This window comes from Herpailurus yagouaroundi, unplaced genomic scaffold (genome assembly GCF_014898765.1).
Source record: "Herpailurus yagouaroundi ecotype Mexico unplaced genomic scaffold, PumYag 29, whole genome shotgun sequence".
Lineage (NCBI taxonomy): Eukaryota > Metazoa > Chordata > Mammalia > Carnivora > Felidae > Herpailurus > Herpailurus yagouaroundi.
Window position 1 is genome coordinate 27756065 of NW_024412377.1, and position 27345 is coordinate 27783409.

The window sequence follows — 27345 nt, forward strand, 5'->3', positions numbered from 1 at the left end:
GTGGAGGTAGAACTGTTCCCGCCCCTCACCCCTGCAGGTGTGGGTGGTCCTGCAATGACCAGCCCTGATACAGACTTCCATCTTGAGTACTCTCTACTCACACCTTTGTGAGGAGTTTCATCATCAAGCCCTTTTCAAATTGCCCTGTATCCTGTGGGGACCCTGCACTTGCTGAGGCAACTCCAATCTCCTGCCAGTTCCTGGAGCAGCACGAGATTTTATTTGTTCCAAGGAAAGTGTTGTTACATTAGAAGAAAGGAGTTCTGCCTCAGTGAAAAATGCAATAAATTCATTTTTGCCTTAAACTTGTAGATAAGATGAAAGTTTCTGATACTTATGCTGTGGAGTTGAGGATTTATTTTTCCTTAAAAAATATTTTTTTTTGTTTCTGTGGGTTTTGTTTGTTGTTGTGATTGTTCTTAAGATGGTCAATGAGGCTTGAAAAAAACGTGTCTGGTAGGTGAAGCATGTCTTATACCCACCCTTATACCCTCATACCCCACACTTTTCACCCCTTTTGTCCTTACTCTAATCTTCTCCTGCCCTTCTTTTCCCACAACCCCATCCCATCTGTAGTGTAGTTTATCAAGATCTTGTTCTCCAGGGACGTCTGTGCAGATGTTGGCTGATAAAATTCAATACCTTTCAGAAGTGGGTTCATTTTTATGAGAACCTCTTACAATCTAGAACACCTTCATTGTGGTGGTGTGGTGGTAGACAGTGAAAATCGAGTTATTATTCCGGACAAGGATTCATTCATCACCCACATTTTCCTCTTCCTCAGCCCTAATCCTGTTCCCTAGGGAGCATCCTTCTGGTGAAGGAGCAGCCAAAGCACATCTGCTGGACCCTACACAGCTCATTTCTAAGGGATTTGGCAGAATCATTTAGAAGATCAAGTGACAAGATTGGCGTGAAGTCCATGGCCCTTTATTTAAGGAAAAACATTAGGAAACAAAATGCAGAATGTTGCCCTCCTCAAAGGCCTCTGGCAAGAGTGACCTTCTAGTTCAGAAGTTAAATTCTTCCCAGTTTCCTCTTTTATTTTTGGCAACTGAAACTTTTCTGCCTCTCACCCCTTCAAAAAGACGTGTCACATTTAATCGAAAGATACTCCAACTGATGCTTCAGCAAACAAACTGTGAAGGAAAGAAGCAATTGTTAACATGCACTCCTTTTAAGGGTAGTTTTTTTGTTTGTTAGTTTGTTTGTGTTTGCTTTTGTTTTTTTGCTGCTCTTCATTTTCTATGTTGGCACATCCCAATCTGGCTCATTAATTTTCTATGCAGAAAATGTGATTATTTGTGGGGCGCCTGGGTGGCTCGGTCGGTTAAGCGTACGACTTCGGCTCAGGTCATGATCTCACAGTCTGTGAGTTCGAGCCCCGCGTCGGGCTCTGTGCTGACAGCTCAGAGCCTGGAGCCTGTTTCAGATTCTGTGTCTCCCTCTCTCTCTGCCCCTCCCCTGTTCATGCTCTGTCTCTCTCTGTCTCAAAAATAATAAATAAACGTTAAAAAAAACTTTAAAAAAGAAAATGTGATTATTTGCAAACTCCACAATTAATGCATTCCTTCCTGTTGACGAATAACTGTTTCTCATGTTTTTTTTCTTGCAAACAATGCTGCTGTGAACACTGTCTAGCCTGATGCCAGTCACAAATGCAGAGACCTTGCCATTTTGTCCCATCTACCATCCCTTCCCTTCTTCCACCTAGCTTTCCGGGGAACCCCATTTCTTCTGCCCCAAATCCAAGCCACTCTGTTTGGGCTCCATATCTTGGCTCCTACTGTCTGACCAGACCCTTGTTTCCATGACCTGTTTGGGAATTTGCCACCTTGGGCTTTTCCTTTGGAAACTCTTCCAGGATGGAACTCTTGTCTCTACCCTCCAGCTTCAGACTGGAAATTATGGGTAAGAGCCCCACCCTGAGCATCACAAAGCCTGTGGACTTGTCCTACCTGGACTAGCTTCTTCCTGGCTCCTGCCTGATGAGCAGCAAGCTCAGCAGCAAGAATGTGTCTGACTTAGTCAATGGCATATGCTCAGCTCAGGTGCAGGGTCTGGCATGTGGTATAGTCTTAATGGTGATTTTAAAGAGTTATTTTGTGACTTAGGAAAGGAATTTTCATTATGTTTAAGTGTCAACTGCCTTGTAGATGTCCCATTTAAAGATAGATGGTAGGTAGGTAAGTAGATAGATAGATGATAGATAATAAGTTTTCTAAGCATTAGCATTTCAGAGGCTGTGCTGGGGGACAATCTTTTTGCAAGTGACACCACTTTATGTGATTTTCTCCTAATGTGAAGACAACCCTCCTTGACTAGGACATTATTTTGCAGTAGGTCTTTAAAAACTGTTCTGATTTTCTTTGTTTGATCAGAGAGTACACTTTCTGAAGCAACATCCTTCCACATCCACTTTCTTCTTTTCTTTTAAAGATTTTATTTTTAAATAATCTCTATACCTAACATGGGGTTTGAACATACAACCCCGAAATCAAAAATTGTATACTCTACCAACAGAGCCAGCCAGGCACCGCCCCCCCCCCCATTTTCTTCTTCTTATTCAATTATTATATGATAATTGCACACAAAGAAAGAGAAGACTGTGAAGCAAAAGTAAGAAAAGGATTTAAATCACCTTGAACTAGAGACAATTGTTGTTAACATTTGGTGATATATTCTTTGAGAATTTTTTCCAGGTGAATAATTATAATTACATAATATATAATAAAATATATATAAATTTATCTAATAAAATAAAATATATAATATATATTGTATGCTATATAATATTACACATATGTACATGTATATATTACAAATACATACACATATACACCATGGCCCCATGTACATCTGCCTGATTGTTCTCCGAAACCACAGTTTCATCTCTCTGTGGACTGCCTCTTGTTATCATCCAATTCTCTCCCAATTTTCTTGACTCATCCATCTCTTTGCTTATACCTTCTTCCAATTACGACTTTTTTTCACTGCTTTCCCCCAAACCAAGGACTAATCTCACTACATACAAATTGGCTTCAAAAAGTCTGTCAATAATTACAAATTTAATCCTTTTTTTTACCTTTCTTATTGTTTTTAAATTGCAAAATAATTCACAGGCCATAAAATTCACCCTTTTAAAGTGTACAATTCAGTGGGTTTTTGGTATGTCCTTAAGGGTGAACATCTATCATCACAATCAATTTTAAAACATTTTTATCACCACCAGAAGAAACCCTGTAATGTTAACAGTCACTTCCTATCCTCCTTCCCCAGCCACTGGCCACAACCAATCTACTTTTTGTCTTCGTGGATTTATCTATTCTAGACATTTTATATAAATGAAATCATCAGATACGTGGTCTTTGTGATTGGATCCTTTCACTTTGAATAATGCTTCTGAGGTTCATCTATGTCATAGCATACATCAATCACCATGGCTGAATAATACTCCTTTCTATGGCTGAATAATATTCCATTGTACTGATTATCAAATTTTGGTTACCCATTTACCTATTGATGGACACTTGGGTTGTTTTCTCCTTTTAAATAGTGTAATAGTGCTGCTGTGAACATTCATGTAGAAGTATTTGTTTGAGTATCTGTTTTCAATTTGGGGGGATATATACTTGGTATTGGAATTGCTGGATCATATGGTAACTCTATGCTGAACTTCTTGAGGAACTACCAAGACGTTTTCTGAAGTGGCTGCACCATTTTATATGTCCATCTGCAGAGCGTGAACTGTTAATTTCTTCTCTTCACGTCCTCACCAACACTTGTTATTGCCTGTCATTTTAATTATAGCCATTCCGGCGTGTGAAATGGCATTTCATTGTGGTTTTCATTTGTCTCCCTCTAGTGAACAATGATGGTGAGCATCTTTTCCTGTGCTTATTGGCCATTTGGATATCTTTTTTGGAGATATGCCTGTTCAAATCCTTTGCCTATTTTTAATTGGGTTATTTGTTTTTATAATGTTCCAATTTAAACTTTTAAAATACAGATTTTTGTCACTTAGTTACAAACTAGGTCTTCAGGAAAGATGATATTAAGGAGGATTTCTACCTTCAGATCTTCTTTTTCTTCCCACTTGTCCTTAGAAACTGAATACGCATGTCATAAACACTCCCTATTAAGAGTTGACATCTGTGCCACTGGCTGTAGTTTGCATTATTTATGGAGTCTGAAGATAGTTACATAGCCTATGACAGAACTAGCCTGCAACCAGAATGCACATTGTTAAAATCGGGCTGCATATACATAATGCAAAATGTTCACTGCGTGTTCCATAGGAAACATCATGGTGAAGAGGCAGGTTAGTCACTGATGTTAGTTATGACACTGTGACTCTACCTAAGTGTCACGGAACAGATAAACTCTAGTAAAGTTTCTCTATGAACTTAGTATGACGAAGTCCCATTATCCCTTTGAATTATATTATAAAATGAAAGTGTAGCTTGCTAGAAGAGATTTTTCTCTATGAATATATTAAAACCACATTTTAACAATGCACCAAAGCTTTTCAGGAATGCAGTATTTAACGAAACAAGTTATATTTATGAAAAAAACATGACAAAACATTGTTAATAATGTTAATATACTGATAAATAAAAATCAGATAGTAGAAGTGCAAATATTACCCAGCCTAGGAAATTTTTGCCTGTGTGAATATATATCTCATTTTTCTCAATGTTTTGAGATTGTAGCTCTCAGTGTGTGCAACTAAAGCTTCCATCAGTAATAAACCTTCTCCTAACAAGGATATCACGGTAACTTCTGGGAACTTTCCATTGATTTTTTAACTTTCCCTAATTTAATTTTTTTGCTGTTTTTCACTATCTTCAAGACAAAGGTCCCACAGCTTTTCACACCAAATTCTTCACAGCTCACCAATCCTGACCACCCCTAATCCCTGGCAGCCCTCTCTCCCCTCATATCATCCAGGCTGGTCCTGAAATCTTTTCTCTGACTACGGGAATGATATTTCTTCACCTTTGTACCTATACTGCTCACACAATATGCAACAGATGGAGAGGGATCTGTAAATGTTTGCTGAGTTACAGGACATATTTGCCATGCTAATCCTTGCTTCCTGTCTGTTCATTCAACCTTTAAATGTCCATATCTGTTAGAGTTTTGCCCATTCTTCCATATTTACTTTCTCCGTGTACCTTCCTCCATGCTAAAATCTCTTACTGATTTCCGATTATAGGCTAGGTAAGACAGGTGGTATAATAGCTGAGGCATGGGCCCTGCCCTCAGGAAGCTTCCAGCCCAGCACAGTGGGACAATAATACACAAGTGAGCAGATCAGTAACTATCTACCATTGTGAGTACTTAAGGAGTGCCTACATTAACCTGGATGGGTCACACAGTAATTTCACACATTTCTCTACGCTTATCATTTTGACATTGGTTTCACGTGGTTCTAAACAGTTATTTAATTTCTTTCTGAAGACAAGTACTTCCTACCTCCTCAATTCAAGACTGGAAGTGTTTGTGATAACAATAGCACAGAGTAAGAATTTAAAAATATATGATTGGTTAGTATGTCCTTCGACAAAAGTAATGAGCAACACATTCAGTTAAATCCTAAAAGGCCCAATTCTGGAGGGTTCATGGGAATGAAAATGTATCCTGATAATTTTACCAGGACATGTAGTTGAATGTCCACCACCAGTCAACAATATTTACATGGGAATTCCACTGACCATTCTACTTATTTAACCAAAGATGGTCTTATTAGGGACTAAAGTCAATCAAAGTCATGTTTACTAATCCTGGCATTGTTGTACATTAATTAGTCAGGCATTAGAATCTAGTTAATCTAATAGCAGGAGGAGCCATACCTTCCTGCTGTGAAGTAATAATGAGAGAAGAATGATTTGGCATCCTTAATTTAAGTAAGATTATGGGAGGGGAGGGCTGTGCACTTATATTAATTTTGAAGTATTTAACATAACTGTTAAGTTCAGAAACATCTCTGGGCAGATGCCTATTAAGTAAGAGATCTCCCTCAGACTGTGCTATTCTTCTAAAAGAGTCTTTCCTCTCTCTTAATAAGTTTAATAATACCAATTTGCAGCATCCAATTCTCTAACATCAGAACTCATTTACAGACTAAGTGCAATTTTTTGTGAAGTAAGGAATAAAGTGGACGCTGAAATTTTCCATCCCAGTGAATTCCTTTTTTATGATTAAGGGGAATGTATCTAATAGATCCTTCTTAAACAGAAAGGTTCTCAGGAGGGAAGGAGACCAGGGACAATTCAGGTTCTGTGCATGCAAATAGAAGGTAGAAGTTTGTCTGCATTGCTCTCTTCCTTTGTCCACACACATTTAAATGTTTCTCCATCTTCTTCTTTCTGGAGATGTTCCATGGAATCCAACAGCACTTTTAAGGCCTTGCACCATTGTTAAGTAGATTTGACAAGTTATTGCAAGTGGCTGCGAGTGGACTTGGAACATGTCACACTACACCTGACCCATGTTCTACCATCATCCACTGAATTTTTTGAAGACGTATTTTCTACCTAGAAGAACCTAACCTGCATTTCATGTTCTCATACCAAGGGGTTTTGTGGGCATTCTTTACAGATCAGTGTTTAAAACCTTTCAGACAAATGAAACTTTTGTGAAAAAAATTTTGCTGAGTTTAACCACCATCTACATTTGTAGATGTAGACCAAATGAAGAACAGTTTGTAATTGTTAACCTAGAAACACAGTATGGAGGTTCCTCAGAAATTTAAGAATAGAACTATCCTATAACCCAGCAATTGCACTCCTGGGTATTTACTCAAAGGATACAACAATACTGATTTGAAGGGGTACATGCTCTCCGACGTTTATAGCAGCATTATCAACAACAGCCAAATGATGGAAAGAGCCCAAATGTCCATCGACTGATGAATGGGTAAGGAAGAGGTGATGTATATATATAACGGACTATTACACTCAGCCATCAAAAAGAATGAGGTCTTGCCGTTTACAATGATGTGGATGGAGCCAGTGTGTATTATCCTACGCAAGATAAGTGAGACAGAGAAAGACAAATACCATATGATTTCACTCATATGTGTAATTTAAGAAACAAAACAGATGAACATAGGGGAAGGGAAGGAAAAATAAAATAAAACAAAAACAGACAGGGAGGTAAACCATAAGAGACTCTTAAATACAGAGAACTGTGGGTTGATAGAAGGAGGTGGGTGGGGGATGGGATAGACGAGTGATGGGTATTAAGGAGGGTCCTTGTGATGAGCACTGGGTATTGTATACAAGGGATGAATCACTGAATTCTACTCTTGAAACCAATATTGCACTGTATGTTAATTAAATGGAATTTAAATAAAAATTTGAAAAGAAAATGTCGCAGGATTTCTGCATAGAGAGTTGTACACTGAGGCGCTTTTTTTAAAGAAGTAATTTTATTTGTGTTGGCATGGCTCAGTTGATTTTGTACCCAAAGAACTGAGCCCTGAAAGCCAAGTGGCATAGTTTTTTATACATTTTTTACTTCTTTGTCTCCCAAATATGGTAACACACAACGATGCAGTCTGATTAAGTGGTCTCATGTTACAAGGTCGTGAGGGATGTCACTTACATGTACAGCCAGGTTGCCTTGAGTTTTGTTTTGTTTTTATTTTTTATTCCTTAGGGAAAGGAGCCTACCACAAAAAAAAAAAAACATAAATGCAATAATAAAACTAAAAATGCAATGCGGTATGTTAAATTAGATCCTGGGTCAGAAAAAAAGGACAAATGGAAAAACTGGTAAAATGTGACTAAAGTTTATACAGTTTAGTAGTATTCAACAGTATTATATAAATGTTAATTACTCAGTTTTGACAGAGGTATCATGGTTGTGTAAGATGATAATCTGAGGGGAAACAGGATAAAGGGCAAATATGGGAATCCTTTGTGCTATCTTTACAGTTTTTGTGTAAATTTAAAATTATTCCAGAATAAGATGTTTATTTTTAAGATTAAAAAAAATGTTAACCTAGAGAAACTGGGGCACTGACTTTGCCTGAGTCTGTCTCATAGTTAGCTGGCCAAACAGTGCCTCTTCAAGTTAAGTGATACTGTTGCCAGAAATATTTCCCCTTCTGCAAATTAAGTTATGTAATGTTCTATGTAATGGATAGATCACCACACAGATAGATTTGATGGCTAGTGTCATAAAAAATACAAGAACGAGGAAGAAATAATAAAGAACAAGGCAATCAGGAGAAATAACTTCTATTTCACACTTGATTCTAGCTACTACGTCATACCCACTCAAAATTTGAGGGGAGGCATGAACGTAGCAGTTGGAAGAGTCCTAGGAGACAGGTATGATAAATGGATGATTAGCACATATTACCCAACCACTGAATCATGCTCCAAAGCACACTAATGAAGCAGAATAGTTCTTAGTATTTCTTTTTTAATAACGCTGGCTTTATAAACATCCCAAGGAGAACAGAACCAATTTAAATTCCTGTTCTTAGCACCATACAGTTTCCGGAGAGACCACCCAGAGTTGTCTGTGGTTTCGCTGTATTTATTGGGAGCATGAAAAATAAGCTCAATCCATCACATGCAATTGATCATTTAGTGTTAGGACACAACTGCCTTATTTCACATAGGACCAAAGTAGTGTAACTCCCGGGACCGGAAAACATTTTTCTCAACAGCAAGAGACTTGCTGTTTTCCCAGTGATCTATTTCATTTGGACAAATAAGAAAGCAGAATCTCAAGAGCTGCATAATATGTCCTGAGAGGAACATTCAAAGATCTTTCTCTCTTCTTTTCATTAGTTGCCAGCTTAGTAAAGTGATTAGAGCCTGGGAAATTCAAAGGACCAAAACTGGAATGAATGGTTCCCAGACCCCCAAAAAGCCCTCTCAGTGCAAATTAGTAAGCCCTCTCAGGCAATTATCAAGATGAGACACTAAGCCTTCTTGTGTCTTTTTCTCCTCTTTCCCCTGGTCCTACAGGTGCTTTTGTGATAAGAAAAATATTTAGGGGAGAGATAATTAAGTTGGCAACCAGATGTTACCGCATTGTCAACACTGGGGCAGAAGTGTAATCTGGATGAAGCTTTGATTTATTTCTCTTGGGAAACCAAGAAGCCAGAACACAGTCTTATGAAACAGTCAGGGAAATTCCAGGGACTTGGCTACACTTCCATTCTCTTTGGGCTTCACTACCCAAAAATCACTAGGTTCTATTTTTCCATTGCTTCATGGGACTAGCTGTCATTCACTCCACTCACAGAATTAATCACTCATGAACATGTATGCTTTTTGTTGCAAGCAATGCTATGCTGTTTAAATTCCCTTAGGGACTTAAGAAATAATGATGATTTCTCTTTCTGTAATTATCATCATTAACATTTACTGAGCGTTTACTATGTGCCAAGTAGAGCTCTAAAGTTTTAGGTGCAGTAACTGACTCATATCAACAGTAGGAGTCAGGTGTTATTTCCACCTCATGGCCACAAAAGTGAAGGCATAAATAAGTTTGATAACCCAGTCAAGATCATGGAGCTTAATGAAGGCAGAGGCAGGATCTGAATCTCTGTGGGTTTGGCCTTCATAGCACATGCTCTTACCCACACTGTGCACTGCCTTTTGCGGCTCAGTGGCCTCTCAGAAAGCATTTTAAAAATACCTGGCAACCTTCTTAGCTTCCATATTTCTCAGATTTTCTGTGCATGAAATAGCTATTGTGGGAAATTAAATTTGTAGAACACAGAGACCATAAACTCACCTTTATTGTTGACCCGCTTATAAAAATCATTTTTACAGTTAGCAACAATTAGTCCAATGTCCCACCCAAGGGAAGTCATTCCCTCTTCAACCTCCCTGACTGGTGTCCCCTCCCTGCCTCCTCTCCCTACTCCTCCCAGCCACTGAACGAACACATCAAATGCCACGCAGAGCATCAACCCACACAATGCTTCTTCACTCTAGACAACTCTAATTGCCAGAGAAACCAGCCATTGAATAAATTCGCCTTCCCCTGGTCCCACTTTTATTATTTGGAGTGAAGAAGAATACTCCTCCCTCTTCTATATGACAGTCCTTGAAAGAGTAGACAGTCACCATATTCCTCTGGGAAACAACATCCCAACTCTCACATTTCTCTGTTCTCATCAATCTGTTTCCTTGTCGCCATCCACTGGACACATTGTAAGGTGCCAATGCCCTTTGTCAAAGGTACATCACAGAACTGAATACAGGATTCCTGATGCATCCTGGCTTTAATCCTTGGGTTTTCCAATAAAGCTGGCAGGCCCATGGCATGCCTTCCACAGACAGAAAATGTGGACTAACCCCAGGTCCTGACTCTCTCCCAAGGATCCCATTACATTTGATTCATTTAATTTAATCAATGCCAAAGGTCTCTAAGACCCAGAAAATGGGGTCCCTTGGGGTCCATGTGTTTTTCCCTTTGCTTCACACATGAAGAGAGTCCACAGAGTTTGAATGAAATCCTCGTCCTGCATTGGTTCATCTGTGGTCAGCTGTAGACACACATGTGGTCATGTGATCATTTCCTTTTAGACAAAGAGCCCAGAACTGAGTGGAATGTCAAAACCTTAGGAATATAGATGGATACGTTTCTGGGAAAAACAAAATAGGCATGGTATTTGAAGCACTCCACCATCTTCTTTTGCCAACTCACTCATTCAGAGCATACGACTTTTACAAATATTTTTTCTACCTGCAAGAAGGCACCCCAAAAAGACCTGAATTTATTCTTACGGGAAAAGTCACGTTGGAGTGGATTAGACAAGATGTCGAATGACCACCCCTACTTATGGTCCAAATTCTCTCTCACCAGAAGATTGGCCTTTTTCTTGTGCCTTTACCTGGAAGACCTTGCTCTTTTAGGTTCCTGGGAAGATGTAAAAGAATTCCTGATAATGGCTGGCTGATAAAAATGGTATGCCTCAGAAGAGTATTTGTCTTTAACTGAGGCATCCTTAAACTTTAAAGATGAAAGAAAATGAGAATCTGGTGGACTAGAATGAATCAGACGTGGGCATGGGGACCACTGCACCACATGCGGCCACCTATTGTGTCTATAACATCAACCCTGCCTGCACCTTGCCTCCTTCCCTTCCTCAATTGGCCAAACCAGGGACACACTGAGGGTGCAGAGAGAATGGAGTAGTGAAGTTCTAAGCACTCTGTATTTATTCCCTCTTCCAAATAACACAAGTATCCAGGAGGCACCTATGAGGTAAGTCATCTGACTTACTCTTCAGTTTACCTTAGTGCCACACCTATCATAAATGCTCAGCAACTGTGAGGTCACTATTAGTTTAGAAGGATGGTATTTTGGCATGATTTAGACCTAGGTCCTCCTCTGTATTACAGCAATAAAGGAAAGCTTTGTTTTGCATGAGAAAAATTAGGTAACTGAAGGACATTAGAGAAACATCTATTCTAGGGCATTCTGAAGCATCCTAGGCTTTCAGATTTCCTTGGGCAGGAAGCAAACTGACCTAGGAGGTATTAGTCTTGCTCTCTAGACATGGCCTGTCCTGTAATTTCAGAAGCCTGATTCATACACTGAGAAGGGACAAAATGAATTCCCATCTCTCTTCCAACCTAACTTCCAAAATGTGTTAATTTCATGGTGGGTGTATGTAGGCAATAAATTAAATTCTCTTGACAGTTTACCATCATTTAGAGATACTTTGTACAAGGAATGATGTTCTTTCTAAATAATCCCCAAGTCAGGCCAGACTACCCCAGTTCCTTCTAAGATAATGTGACTTTTATTCTCTCTAAACACCCGTTTGGTTGAGATGTCGAATAGGGAAGTCCACTTTCCTAGGAAAATCTTCCAAGTGACTTCCCTGAGGTTTCAGGCTTGGGTCTCTTCTAGCTGAAACTACAGGCCTGATATTTGTCTGTCTCTCTGTCCTGTGCCCTGATGATGAATCCAATGGGGGCAAAGTCCTCATGGAAATGTGCTCCTAGAAAACATACAAGCCTTGCAACAAGACCTAGTCCCGGATCACTATGAATTTGGTTGTTATTGATTAACTCTGGGACTCCTGGCCGGAGCAGTGACACTGGTGTAATTTATATGTACACACTGCTGGGAATGAGAGGTAGAGGTTTATCAAGGAACCAGAGTGGTTGTCTCCACTCTGACCAGGTGTTTGTCATTCTAAGAGTAGCCTGTCGTGGGGCACCTAGGTGGCTCAGTTGGTTGAACTTCTGACTTCAGCTCAGGTCATGAACTCACCGTTGGTAGGTTGGATCCCCACATCAGGCTCTCTGCTGACAGCTCAGAGTCAGAGCCTGCTTCAGATTCTGTGTCTTCCTCTCTCTCTACCCCTCCCCTGGTCATGCTCTGTCTCTCTCTCTCTCTCTCTCAAAAATAAATAAACATTAAAAAAAAAAAAGAGTAGCCTATTGATTCCTTGTGGTGAAGGCTAGAGGGATATGGGGAGGAGGAAAGTCGGGATTACATTTGGCTGCATCTGTTTCTGTTCAGAATACTGGGAGCAGAGAGGGAGGAGTTAAGATGGCAGAGAAGTAGGGGAACCAAAATTTCCCTCATCCCTCAAACACAGCAGTATTGAGGTCAGAACACTTGGAATTCCAGGAATCCAGGCTACAGAGTGATAGAAACATCTCTACAGGTATATGGAGACAGCTTGGCAGGAAGACGTACGTGTTTGCAAACCAGGAGAAATAAAACAAGTAGCATAGGCTCAGAGGTGGGTGGGAACCCCTTAGGTGGGGAGACAAAAGGAAGAGAGGGAGAGGCTGTAGAAGTGTGGGATTGTATTTGCACAAGAGAAAAACCTCTCTGGAGCATGGGCTGGGGAACAAGAAAAATGGAGAGAGCCAGTTTGTACTTTGCAAATAGCCTTAGGAATGAATATCAGAGTATTCAGGGGTGGGCGACTTTCTCTGGACTGGAGCCACCATGGTGTGTGCGCACCTGAGGGAAGGGCAGTCAGCCCCGGGCTCGGTAGCAACCTCAGGGCGCATGGGGAAAGAGCAGTCCCCTCCCTCAAGTACTGTGGGAAGAGGGTTTATTACCCCTCCAAGGACAAAAGACCCTGCAAGCACCAGCCAGAGGGGATTTGTCAGTTGGGTGGAGTGGCGCTGCCCCAGAACTGGTCCCCAGGCAGTGGGATCCTTTAAGACATCAGGTTTTGAGTCCCAGCCGAGCACCTAGGAGGTGCGGGAGACCATGGAGCAGGACGGGCCTGCCAACCCTGCTGCTCTGTGAGGGCTGCCTGAACAGCATGGTTTGAGACACCTGGTCAGGGGAGGAGAGATTGGGGTGTCACCCTTTTCTCCCCATCACCAACACGGTAGGGTTTCAGGGAACAGGACAGTGGCCCCCCAGTGGAGGTGGGACTCGCTTACACCAAACCCCATCCCTCCCGTGCCTGGTAACTGTTTGTCTACTAGAGCAGGACTGACACTGACCGAACCAGATGGCCTCTCCTCCAGACCAGGACAGCCACCAGGTCCAGGCACCAACACACAACTGTCCTGTACTGCCGTTTTGCATTTTCTCATCTGATTTTTGGTCAATTCTTATTATATATATACATTATATATATTATATTATATATATTATATCTGTAATATATAATATATATATCTTCTTTCTTTATTTCTCTGTTCTGGTTGTTTGTTTGTTTAGTTAGGCATTTTTGCTCTATTCTTTTCACACCTCTTCTGTTATCTCCTTCTTCTTTATTTTCCTCTCTCTCTCTCTGGATTATGCCTTATAGTTTCTTTGATACTCTGCCTGGTCCTTTTTCCCCTCTCCTGTCATTTCTTTCTTTGTATGGGATAAGGCTTCTTCCACCTCCCACCTTTTCATTTTTCCCATTTACCTCAATGAACAAATCAAAGCACACCTGGTGGAAGGCCCAAACCACCACTACGAGGAGGAAGATAAAACAACCAGAGACACAACAACAGAGAGCACACAACACACTCCAAAAAAGACCTCCTGAAGAGCCAGGCCCTGGACAGGGTATGACCCCTTTTTTAATATAGTAGTACTTGCAGATGCAGGACACATAATAAGATATTAAGACATGTAAAAGACAGAAAACTAGCCAAAATGATGAAACAGAAGAATTCTCAAGAGAAATTTCAGGAAGAAATGACAGCCAGAGAATTGCTCAAAACAGATATAAACAACATATCTGAACATGAATTTAGAATAATAGTCATAAGACTGATAGCTAGACTTGAAAAAAGCATAGAAGACAGCAGAGAATCTATTGCTGCAGAAACCAAGGATCTAAGAAATAGTCACAACAAATTAAGAAATGTGTAAATGAGATGCAAAGTAAACTAGATGCAGTGACAACAAGAATGGAAGAAGCAGAGGGGAGAATATGTGAAATAGAAGATAAAATTATGGAAAATGATGAAGCTGACAGAGGGCTAGGGAGGGGAGAATTAGAGACCTAAGTGATTCAATGAAATGAAATAATATCTGTATCATGGGAGTTCCAGAAGAAGAAGTGAGAAAGAAAGGGGCAGAAGGTTTATTGGAACAAATTATAGCTGAGAATTTCCCTAAACTGGGGAAGGAAGCAGACATCCAAGTCCAAGAGGCAGAGAGAACTCCCTTCATAATCAACCAAACAGGTCAACATCATGACATATCAGTGAAACTGGCAAAAACAAAGATAAAGAGATAATTCTGAAAAGAGCTAGGGACAAACGGGCCTTAACCTACAAGGGTAGACACATAAGGGTAGTACCAGACCTGTCCACTGAAACTTGGCACGTCAGAAGGGAATGGTAGGAAATATTCAACGTGCTGAATAGGAAACATAGGCAGTCAAGAATCCTTTATCCAGCAAGGCTGGCATTCAGAATAGGAGAGATAAAGGCTTTCCCAGACAAACAAAAACTGAAGGAGTTCATGACCACTAAACCAGGCCTGCAGTTGTCCTAAGGGGAGATTCTGTGAGTGGAAAGCAGCAAAGACTGCAAAGTACCAGAGACATCACCACAAGCATGTAACCTACAGATAACACAATGACACTAAATCCATATCTTTCAATAATAACTCAATGTAAATGGACTAAATGCTCCAATCAAAAGACATAGGGTATCAGAATGGATTAAAAAAAAAAAAAAAACAAGATACATCTATATGCTGCCTTACAAGAGACCCATTTTAGACCTGAGGACACCTTCAGATTGAAAGTGAGGGGATGGAGAATAATCTATCATGTTACTGGAAGTCAAAAGAAAGCCAGAGTAGCCATACTGATATCAGACAAACTAGATTTTAAACTAAAGGTTGTAACAAGAGATGAAGAAGGGCATTATATCATAATTATGGGGTCTATCCATCAAGATGAGCTAACAATTGTAAATGTTTATGCTCCCAACTTGATAACACCCAAATATATAAATTAATTAATCACAAACATAAGCAATCTTCTTGATAAGAGTACAGTAATTGCAGGGGACTTTAATACTCCACTTATAGCAATGGACTGATCATCTCGGCAGAAATGAATAAAGAAACAATGGCCTTGAATGATACACTGGACCAGATAGACTTGACAGATATATTCAGAACTTTTCATCCAAAAGCAACCAAATACACATTCTTCTCGAGTGCCCATGGAACATTCTCCAAGATAGATCACATACTGGGTCACAAAATAGTGCTCAATAAATATACAAGAATTGAGATTACGCTATGCATATTTTCAGATCACAATGCTATGAAACTTGAGATCAACCGCAAGAAAAAGTTTGCAAAGCCTCCAAATGCATGGAGGTTAAACAGCCTCCTACTAAAGAATGAATGGGTCAACCAGGCAATTAAAGAAGAATTTAAAAAACATAAGGAAGCAAATGAAAATGAAAACATGACAGCCCAAACCCTTTGGGATGCTGCAAGGGCAGTCCTAAGAGGAAAATACATTGCAATCTAGGGCTATCTGAAGAAACAAGAAAAATCCCAAATACCAAATCTAACAGCACACCTAAAGGAACTAGAAGCAGAACAGCAAAGAAAGCCCAAAGCCAGCAGAAGAAGAGGAATAATAAAGATTAAAGCAGAAATAAACCATAAAGAATCCAAAAAACCAAAACAAACAATAGAACATATCAATGAATCTAAGAGCTTGTTTTTTGAAAAAATAAAAATTGAAGAAACACCTAGCCAAACTTCTCAAAAAGAAGAGAGAGGACTCAAATAAATAAAATCATGAATGAAAGAGGACAGATCACAACCAACACCACAGAAATATAAATAATTATTAAAGAATACTATGAAAACTTATGTGCCACAAAACTGGATAATCTGGAAGAAATGGACAAATTCCTAGACACCCACACACTACCAAAACTCAATTGGGAAGAAATAGAAAATTTAGACTGACCCATAACCAGTGAATAAATTGAATTGGTTATCAAAAATCTCCCAACAAATAAGAGTCCTAGGCCAGATGGCTTCCCAGAGGAATTCTACCAGACATTTAAAGCAGAGTTAATGCCTATGCTTCTCAAGCTGTTCCAAAAAATAGAAGCAGAAGGAAAGCTTCCAGACTCATTCTATGAAGCCAGCATTACCTTGCTTCCCAAACCAGACAACTGGAGGGTACTATGTTAAGTGAAATAAGTCAGTCAGAAAAAGACAGATATCATAATTTTCACTCAAATGTGGAATTTGAGACACTTAATGGAAGATCATGGGGGAAAGGAATGAAAAATAAGTTACAAACAGAGAGGGAGACAAACTGTAAGAGACTGTTAAATACAGAAAACAAACTGACGGTTTATGGGGGTGGGGGTGTGGCAGGGCAGGGAAAATGGGAGATGGGCACTGAGGAAGGCACTTGTTGGGATGAGCGCTGGGTATAGAAAGTAAGTGATAAATCATGGGAATCTACCCCTGAAGCCAAGACTACACTGTATACATTGTATGTTAGCCAGCTTGACAATAAATTATTTAAACAAACAAAAAAAGAATACTGGGAGCAGGAGAACATTCTCCCCAGCACACGAGTGCCTCATATTTCTACCTGGCGGTGCTGGCGTAATGAGTACATTTGCTTCGTGGCTCTCCTGTAATGTGACACTGTAATGCTGGCTGGGCTGCCCAACATTCAGACTAGAACGTAACCTGGACTTGCCCCAGAGAGATCTTGGAGATTTCAAGGGTGTGTCTCTTCCTCACTCAAAGGAGGCAGGGCTCTCTCTGTGCCTCCGTCTCCACGGGTAATATAGGAGCATTGGACTTCCCGCATGTCTCGGTGTGCTGGGGCTGCCGTAACAAAGTACCAAGAGCCGAACGCCTTGAACGACAGGCCATATTATCTCACAGTTCTGGAGGCTAGAAGGAAATGTTTATGTGATGGTGATCTTCCACAATGGTGACTGTAGAACACAGCCATTATAATCACCGGCAGCACAGAAACAACAGGATGAACGAATGAATTTCCTGCAAGGCCTTTTTCTCCCGCTCGCCTTCCCCTCCCCCCCCCCCCCCCCCAGGAAACCTGAGGTGGGCAGGTGTGGAGAGAGGCTTCCGAGGATATGATTTCCAGCCGATTTTGTTGTATTGGCCTCCAGTGTGTTCTCTGTGTTTCCTGTCTTGCTCCCTCTAAGCTATCCTCCACATTGTTTTGCCAGGGTTTCCTTCTGTAAGTGTAAATCTGATTGTACACCTCTCCGGTCCACAGTTCTCCATCCTGAGCCGGCTCTGCCTTCTCCAGTTTCACTCTCCCCAGGCTGTGCACTCGGGCCGCTCCAGCTACTTTACAACCAACTACCTCCTGTTTTCTCGGTGCCTTTGCCCTTGCACTGGCACCTCCAGGAACATGCTATCTAGTGCCCTCCTCCTCTCAACCTTACCTTCAAGACTCAGTTCAGATGTCCAGTCCTTGTGACTTCTTCCCAGATCGGCCCAGATGGGCTCCCGGCTTCCTCATGCAGACCCGCTGCCTGGGTGTCTTTTAGGACCACAGACTTCCTCACACTTGTTATCATCATTGTTGGTCCAGGTGTCTGTGTCTCCCACAAGCTTCTTGGGGACAAGGGCTATATTTCATTTATCTTTGTGTTCAAGGCCTACCCTGTCATATAACTGATGCTCAATCAACATTTGCTGAGAATACGTGAGTAAGTGAGTGACCTATAATTGTGTATAAGCAGTAAGGGCATGGGCTCTGTCATAAATGTTTGTCCTTTAATGGCCCCAGAAATTCAGGGCTCCTTGTGAAAGAGCCAGCACCTGCCCTGGCATGCCATTCGCAGCTCTGTGCCTTCCTCTCCCCACTACATCCCAATTTCCTGGGGGCTCTGGGCCCCATGCTGCTTTTACTTTCATTATCGGGTGGATTTTTCAATGTATTCCAATGTCTGTGGCTAGCAAACAGAATGGCTGGGAAGGAACGACACAGACCAAGATAGAAGGAGCTAAGTCTAAAGAGTATTCTGGGGGCGCCTGGGTGGCGCAGTCGGTTAAGCGTCCGGCTTCAGCCAGGTCACGATCTCGCGGTCCGTGAGTTCGAGCCCCGCGTCAGGCTCTGGGCTGATGGCTCAGAGCCTGGAGCCTGTTTCCGATTCTATGTCTCCCTCTCTCTGCCCCTCCCCTGTTCATGCTCTGTCTCTCTCTGTCCCAAAAATAAATAAACGTTGAAAAAAAAATTAAAAAAATAAAATAAAATAAAGAGTATTCTGGAAAGTGAGGGAGGAAAAGCGTGAGTGGGAGGCGGGAGGAGGAGGACTGTGTGGAATGTGCTGCATATTCCCAGGGCAGAGTAACCGAGGCTAGCACCGTCTTTTCACCACTATTACCAAATGGTGCACTCTGCCCTGCATGTCCACGAGCCGTCCTCCCAAAGGAAGACAAAAGCAAATGAGCAGGAAATTAAGATGAAAATTCTGTTCTGGAAAGCACCTAAATAGCTGCTGCCCCAAGAAAACAGATTGTGGTGAGGCACAGACATGATCTTCCTCAAAGGAATTTTTGGATACAGAAAACTTAGCAGTGGCTTTGTGGGGGTCCATACGTGCAAGCAATGCCCAGACACTGGCCAGGTGCAGCAGAAGTGGCCACATGCGAATGCATTAGGAGAGGCCAGATGATCCCAAAGCTGACACTATGCTGTGAGCTTGACTCCCCTCTGCTTGTGTTTCTGGTTATATGGAGATGTTTGGGCCACTTTGCTGCCCCCTCTGGGAACATACAGAATCGACACTGGGCCACCCACCCCATAGACAGGTCCCCTTTCTTCAGGGATGGTCATTTTGGTGCTTCACACTGGGAAGGCAGCTATTCCTCACTCCACCTATGCCCTCTGTCTAATTAACTATCTACAGTAACCCTGACTCCCCTAGTTATGTAACAGTGGGGACAAGAAGTCATCCTGTGTCTCAGGATGAGCCCCATGGTTCAGAACAGTCTTTGGGCCAAGTAGCTGCTACATTCTCTCTCTTAGATAAGAAATTCTCAAGAGCTCTCCATCCTCGTGCTGATTATATAAGTCACACGAGCACGCACAATGGGTAGGATAGGAACAGATCCCAAGCCAAATACCCTCCTAGTCTTTCTGGACTCGTTTTCATTACACTGAGGGAAAGTAATGAGGGTAGCAAGGAACACCAGTATCATTCCCCAGGACAGGACCAGATTTTAAGCAATGATGTTGCACCAACATACCAGGTCTTCAGTTACATGCTCTTTTGCTCAGGGAGCACCACTGAGGTAGTAATCTGTAACTGGCAGATTTCTATTTGTCCTGCGAATTTTGACCTGCTTTACCTGATCCCTGGGAGGGATACCCCTTGCTCCCAGCTGCACTCCCCTGGTTGGACTCCAACCACCCCCACCTACGGACTGCAAATGTTATGGCTTTCCTCCTGCATGTGAGCATCTTTTCTGAGCCGAAGGCATGGTGTATCTTCCCCTCAAAGCTGTTTCTTAGCATCCAAATCACCCTGCTTGTTCTACAGAAGCTGTTTTGGCTAATTTTGCTGCCATGTGTTTGGATTGAAAAATGTAATTCTGATCCTGTGGCGAGAATGCCTTTTGACCTGGCATGTTAGCGTGGCCCAAATCTCCCTTAGGTTTCCCTGCCTCCCTACAGCTGGCTCTGGCTATATCCACAGAACATCTCACAAGGCAGATGAAGATGGGGCAAGAGAGATCCATTCCCGATGCAGCAGGTGAATTAAGTAAGGGAAGCTCCATATAACCCAGGCAAGCTCTGCCCTACCCCGGGGCACAAGAGGGGCTCAGCCAAGTGGGCAGCTGAGACCCGCCTGAGATGACTGGCCAGCTTCAGAAGCTTCAGATCTTCTGGTGATCGGGCAAGCTTGCTCTTTAGAAAAGATTCTCGAAGTTTAGATGGCTCAACAACTATTTATTGGATGCCTGCAATGTGTCGGGCTCTCAGAACAAAGCTGGCCTGGTTCCAGCCCTTATGGTTTCCCTCTGTTAGAGCAGGGAAGGGGGTCATTGAGGAGCTGGCCTCTCCCACTGAGCACGGGTCCCAAGAACCTTGCCTTAGGCCAGTTCAGGCCTCTGCACTCAAGTTATTCCATTTCCCCAGGCCTTCTGCTTCTCATGGCTCTTTCTACTTTCTCATTTGCTCTTTCCTTTGTTTCTGCCTTGTAACTCATTGAAAAGTCCGCTCAAATGGATAAGCAAGCCGTGGCACACCCATACAATGGGATAGTACCCAGTGCTAAAAAGAAATCACCTATTAAGCCATGAAAAGACATGGAGGCAACTTAAATACTCATTGCTAAGTGAAAGAAGCTGATCCGAAAAGACTACATGCTATATGATTCCTGTTATAGCACATTGTGGAAAAGGCAAAATATAGAGAGTAAAAAGATGAGGGGTTGCTAAGGGTTTGGAAGAAAGGAGGATTGGGGGAAATGGGCCTTTAGGGCAGTGAGACTATACCATACGGGCCTGTAATGGGGAATACATAGACTGTACAACACAAAGCGTCAACCTTGATGTAAACCACAGACTTTAGTTAATACTAATGTATTCATATTGGCTCATCATTGTAAAATGTACCACACTAATGCAAGATGTTCACGATGGAGGAATTTGTATGTAGGGGAGACTGGGAGACACTGGAACGGTCTGTACTTTCTTTGTAATTTTTCTGTAAACTAATGGATGCTCTAAAGAATGATGCCTGCTAAACAAACAAACAAACAAACCACCTTGGCCCCAAATCACCCAGACTCGCTCCTGGCACAGACGGGCTCCAGCGGCTCCATACAGTTCACTGGCTGGTGTCTCTCTCTCTCTACCTGCCCGCTGGATTTGGAGATGTTTCCAACTCCACATCAAGACAATGCATCCTTGACTCCAGTGTCTTTTACTCCTTACCCCGCCTGCCCCCCCCACCCCACCAGTTTGCCCCTTCCCACTCCCCTAAGACTGACTTGTCTGTCATGTGATCTTGCCAGTATATTATCACGCTGGCCTTTTTATCTTTGCGCCCATGCCAGACCCACACTTTCCCCTGGAATACTTGGGGTCTGCAGTGGGCCTTTATGTTGGTCTTTATGTCAACACACAGTGTCCTTGTCCATTTCTTATCAAAACAGAGACCTTTGTACAACCATTGATATCCTAGTCATACTCCCTGTCCCCTGCCCATCCCCAATCCCAGAAGGGAAAGATGGAAGAAAAGGATCGAAACTAAGAAAGGTGAAAGTCACCAAGGCTCACCTGTGAGGTTCTTGCCATCTGTCACCGTACTCAGATTCCCAGCTGGAACCTGCCACATGTTAGCTATGAGTCTTAGAGGCGAGTGGCCTGAGATGATATCTTCTCCTACATTTCCTATGCTGACAAGGAGAACATTGGGACTCTAACCAGTTATCCTTTTACAACCCGGGAAAAGGTACAACCCACTGTTAATCATTTATCTACATACTAAAGTACAGAGGATTGTAATCACTGTTCAGTTATGGGGATAGGGCAGGCAAGACACCCTGTTGCTGAAAAACATGAGGGCGCACTTTGTTTCAGCTTGTTCCAAGGGTCAGAGCTTGGGGTCAGGGGAAGGCTTGCTCACATAGGTCTATTGGGTTTGGCTGGGGGTACGGGGTTGGAGAGAGGACCTTTGTCTTTAACAGGCTCTATGCAGTAAGTAAAATTGATTTCCAAGGAAAAATACTAACCCTCAGGTTCCTGGAAGAAGCAGCTCATCAACCCCTGTGAAATACAGATACTGAAAAAGACCATGAAAATGGTCAGTCTGATGCCATATTCAACAGTCCCATACTGAGACTGCATGCCATGGAAGGGCAAGCGGAGAGGTCTGAACTCAATCCTGTAGGCGGGGAGGGGCCACTAAGCTTTTTGAAAGGTGACCAGAGTGTGGCAGGATAAAAGGAAAGAAAGTGAAAAGAGGAAATTAAATAGAGAAAGGCAAAAAGAGTGAAAGAATAGTCCTACCTTCTTAAAGTTCTCATTCACATGCTGTCTGCCCACTCAGAAACTGGACACACACAGGGAACAGGGGCTTATAGAAAGGCAAGCACATTTTGGGTTGCTTAAGGCTAACTGAAACTCTTGAAGGAATTCACAAGCACCTGAATCCCCTCAGGAGAAGCACCTCCTTGCACCCTTGTTCCTCATACCTTATCTCTTCTTCCCACCAGGAGAAGTGCGCAAGGGGGCAGTCCCCCACAGCAAAGCCTCCTTGGGACCAAAGGATATCTGCCTTGATCACAGAATCGTCACTGGCCATGAGGGTCTGCCAGAGACTCAACTCCCCTGGCTTTGTGGTAGTAGCATCTGTCATCCACCTTGTAGCTCTAGAACCCTAGCACATAGTAGGTGCCCAGTAAACACCAGGTGAATAAATGGCTGTATAAAATTTGAGCCAGAGCTTCAGAATAATCTCTTTTAAGCTGACTGTGCCAACCATTTTCTTCTGGAACATTCTAACCCCTCTTCTGGTGGCATTAAGGATTAGGGTACTCAGGAAGGCTGGGTGTGAGGGTGGCCATATGAAAGGCATAGGTTTCTCATCTACCTCCTACCCTAGCATGACAAGATACCCTGGGCATAGTAAACTGTCACACCTTTGGGAGGATGCCTCCAAGTTTTCTGAAGGAGACATGGCAGGGTTGTGGGATGCACTTAACAATTCCCTGCATCCTTGAGGGCAAAACAGGAAAGAAGTCAACAAAGTTTTGCTTATCAGAGTAGAGATTAACGTGTTCTGTGTGCTTAATGTGTTCTGACTGTCCATGGCTCTGGCCACCAAAGGAAGCCATTGCAATGGCACTCAGGAGAAGAGAAGTCCTGTTACTCCTTTGAGGAGGTTGGCAATGACTGCAAAATCACATTCTGAGTCTCGCACGGGAAAGAGCCATACTATCTGTGGAGACAGCGATACTATCTGTGGAGATGGCAATACTATCCGCTAGGGGGTTAGAAGGAAAGTGGATAAAGAGCAGGGGGTAAATTGGGGCCCCCATGAGCAAAAGCAGAACAAACCTCAGCTCACAGGACTTGTGTCATCAAGAGAATTGCTCCTGTTGAAATAAACTTCCTCACTCCCCGGGGGCTACTGCGTGAGGACTGCTGCACAGGAGGGGGATATGGACCTCCCGCCTGGGAGCCTGGGTAGCAGCCCAAATCCACTGGCGGGATACTTACTTCAGTTGTTTGCAAGCAGACTAAGTGGAGGCCAATCTAGACTTCTCCCGGGAATGGGTCTCAGGAGCAAGGACGTGTAGGTCCTTGGGAGCCACCTTCTTCTGACCCCCACTTTTCTTATCCAAGGTAAATCAATTTGCCAAGAACTTCAGTCATGAGGAGAAATACAAAGTCACACATGGGGCACCTGGGTGGCTCAGTTGGTTGAGTGTCTGACTTTGGCTCAGGTCATGATCTCATGGTTTGTGAACTCAAGCCCCACGTCGGGCTCTGTGCTGACAGCTCAGAGCCTGGAACCTGCTTTGGATTCTATGTCTCCTTTGCTCTCTGCCCTTCCCCCACTCATGCTCTGTCTGTCTGTCTCTCTCTCAAAAATGAATACATTTATTGAGGAGGGCACCTGTTGGGATGAGCACTGGCTGTTGTATGGAAACCAATTTGACAATAAATTTCATATTAAAAAAAGATTAAAAAAATGAATAAATTTAAAGAAGAAAGTCACACACGAGAAAGGAAGAGGGAGAGGCCAGCTCTCCCTGCGTGCTCTGCTCTAGGACCTTGGAGGGACTCACAGGTGCAGTGCAAGTGCTTAAAGCTATAATCATTTTTTGCTTTTTTCTTTTCTGTCTTTGAACACTACTCAGCCAGAAGGTGAACTCTTCTTCCTCTGGTTGCTTCCCCAACTGCTGGGCTTCGCTGTGGGTAGGCTCGCTCCTGGCTCAAATCTGGGACTGAAGACGCGGTTAGAGCCCAGCTGAATGAATGATTAAGCTCCTCCTGAGTGTGCACCTGTGCCACCACCCCTCAGCTCAGCTTCTGTCTATCCCTTGTGACCAGGACTGCCAATCCTCTCATCATACACGTTCAGTCTTGAGGCTGGAGAGAAGGAGCTAGAAGGAGTAAATGTGGGTGTGGACTAGAGGTAAACCAGTGCACTAACTTGGCACTGTACCTGAGACGGCACTCTCCGGCTAGGCCGAGACTCACCCCTTTCAGGAAGCCTCTGTCACCAGTAAGTGCTGCTCTGAACACACATCCTTGATTAACTTGGCAAGGTTCAGGGGTTCCTTACCACTTGAATTTGCCAACTTGGATCTGCACCGGCCCCTGGGGATGCTCCCTGGGCACACAACAGCATGAGGACGGGCCGGGCAACCAAAGGAGCAACGCCCGTTCTGGCAAGAGGGCAAACCAGCCGCTCGCACCTGCGCTCACATGGGTGGTGCATTCCTGGGTGTCATAGTGTAGATGCACATGGGACTGTTTCTCTAGCCAGCCCTTCAATCCCTCTTGCAACGTCCTTCGGCTCTCTCGAGGATGGAGCACAGACAGATGCACTTCAGGAATTTGTCAATGGTGCTGACAGATTTGATACGCCTACTGTAGACATCTCAGGGCCCTTCTGAGAGCCAGAGGGTTGAGAAAACCTTGTCCCGCAGAGGGATTCTCTTTTCCTGCCCACATTGTGCTGGTCCCCAGCCCTAGCAGAGTATGAACTTCGTAAAGTTGCCTTACATCTGTCAAAGTACACAAGTTATATCATGCCCTGACTCTATGGAGTCCCCAGTGAAGCTGCAAAGTTGGTAAGCTCTTGTGGGTCTCCTTGGCATCAGACAAAAGGTGTGTTTCTGCTGGAAGCTTACAGAAGTCTCTCGATTTCAGAGAACGGACAGTGGCATTTCCATCTTCTCTTTGCCTCCCTCCTTTCCCCAAAGACAAGCTCATGAATTCCTGGGTCTAATTTCCCTGCCCCTATTGAGAAGACTGGCCATCTATTCTTAATTTATGTTATTATTTGTTATTTGTGGTTAAAGTAGGAAACGACAGTTCCCTAAACAGGAAAATATGTTGGCTGTTGAAAGAAATTTTGTTGGTTTGTTTCCTGCTTTGTTTTTAATTACTAAATTCCACCATTTGGTCTTTGTTCTTTCTTCACTCCTTCTCTGCCACCAAAAAGCATGTAACACCTACCTGGCTTAGGTTATGAAATCAGTCATTTGGGGGGGCCTGGGTGGCACAGTCGGTTAAACATCCCACTTCCGCTCAGGTCATGATCTCATGGCTCATAAGTTCGAGCTCCGCATCAGTCTCTGTGCTGACAGCTCAGAGCCTGGAGCCTGCTTCGGATTCTGTTGTCTCCCTCTCTCTCTGTCCCTCCCCTGCGTTCTGTCTCTCTCAAATATAAATATTTTAAAAATTTTTTAAAAATCAGTCACTTAGACTGTGTTTACCACAGCTCTGACAGTGGTGTCCCCAATGAACTGCAGACTCTCTCTACAGGTAACCAGTTAGCCCAATGATCTGCTTAAGCCAAGAAACACAAAACTTTCCCTGCAGCCAGCTGATCTGTCCCCCTTGAATTTTATCCTAAATAACAACCACCACCACAATAACAACAAGGCTCAAAGGAGCTGATTATGTGTCTTCTTCCTGTGATGTCGGTTGTCCCCGACAGGCTGGATTTCTGGTTCTCTAGAGCTGGCCACAGAGAAAGCGGAGTCCCTTGGTAGGAAGCTCCAGTGTCTGAACAGGGTTTCTTTTCCTCGAAGCCTGAAAACAAGGGAGAATGCATAGAAATGTGGCTGTAAGTCCCCCAACCTCACCAAAAGATTACAGAGGCTCATACAGTTCATAAGACAATTGGGCTTTTCTTAAATGTAAAGAAATGCTATAGAAGAAATGCAAGATCAACCAAGAGACAGAATTCAGTGTGGATCCCCTTATTCCTGATTGCCCCTACCCTGCCAGGCTGTGTGATTTGTGGACATTTTCAGTTTAAGATCTCCCAGTTGTGAAAGTAGTTATGACTGTGAGGCAGATAACGTACCTGGATGAAAATGTGATTTTCTGAAAGGAAGAGCTGTGATCTATTCTTTGGTACTACAGGACTAGGAGTAAAACTGTCCACCAATTTCCTGTGATTCACATAATGATAGAAGGGTTTTTGAGGCATCATTTATAGCTATAAGTTTACCTTAAAGAGACTGAAATATAGGAGAATTTTTAACGCTTTCTAAAAAAACTTTCATTCAAAGCTTGAAAATTGAAAAAAAAAACCCAAGTTGTTCAAATATATTATCCCCCCCTTTACATTTTGTCCTTTATAATTCTTTAAATAAAATCTGCTTATTACATGAGCAATGTAATTGTTATTGTCTTGATATTCCAAAATAAGGTGATCATAGACCTGTAAATGACACTGAAAGTCAGTATTTTGTATATTTCAATTCCCACTACATTTTGTAGTTTCCTCAATCCCCATAAATTCTAAATTTGTATTTCAAGGCATCAAAATTTCTAAAAATATTATATCTATCATCACAACTAAATAGAGAGCCAGGACTGAATGAATACAAGAAAAACAGAGGCTTTGACAAATTCCCCTCTAAAAAAGTAGGGATGGTGGTGGGGGAGGGGAAGTCAGTGGTCATAGTCCAGACCCAACCCAACGTGGGGGTGTGTGTTTTAGAAAATGCAAGGTTCCTTTCCTGCCAGCATGGTCCTCTAAGCCCTGAGTAGTGTTGATGACTGGCAGGAAGGAGTGGCTGGCCTGGAGGATGGGTGGCACTTTGAAACTGGCTAGTTGTTTAGGCAAAAGGGGATGGATGGCGCTCCAGGAAGACCAGTATAAAACTTTCTAGCTCTGGGAATATTTCTCCCTGAGCCTCACTT

General features: G+C 42.7%; 1 protein-coding gene across 1 annotated transcript in view; it reads right to left on the reverse strand.

The window, feature by feature from the left end:
* Positions 1 to 27345, reverse strand: part of PRLR (prolactin receptor) — a 159859-nt gene that overhangs the window by 100052 nt on the left and 32462 nt on the right. The gene's annotated exons all lie outside the window — the stretch shown is intronic.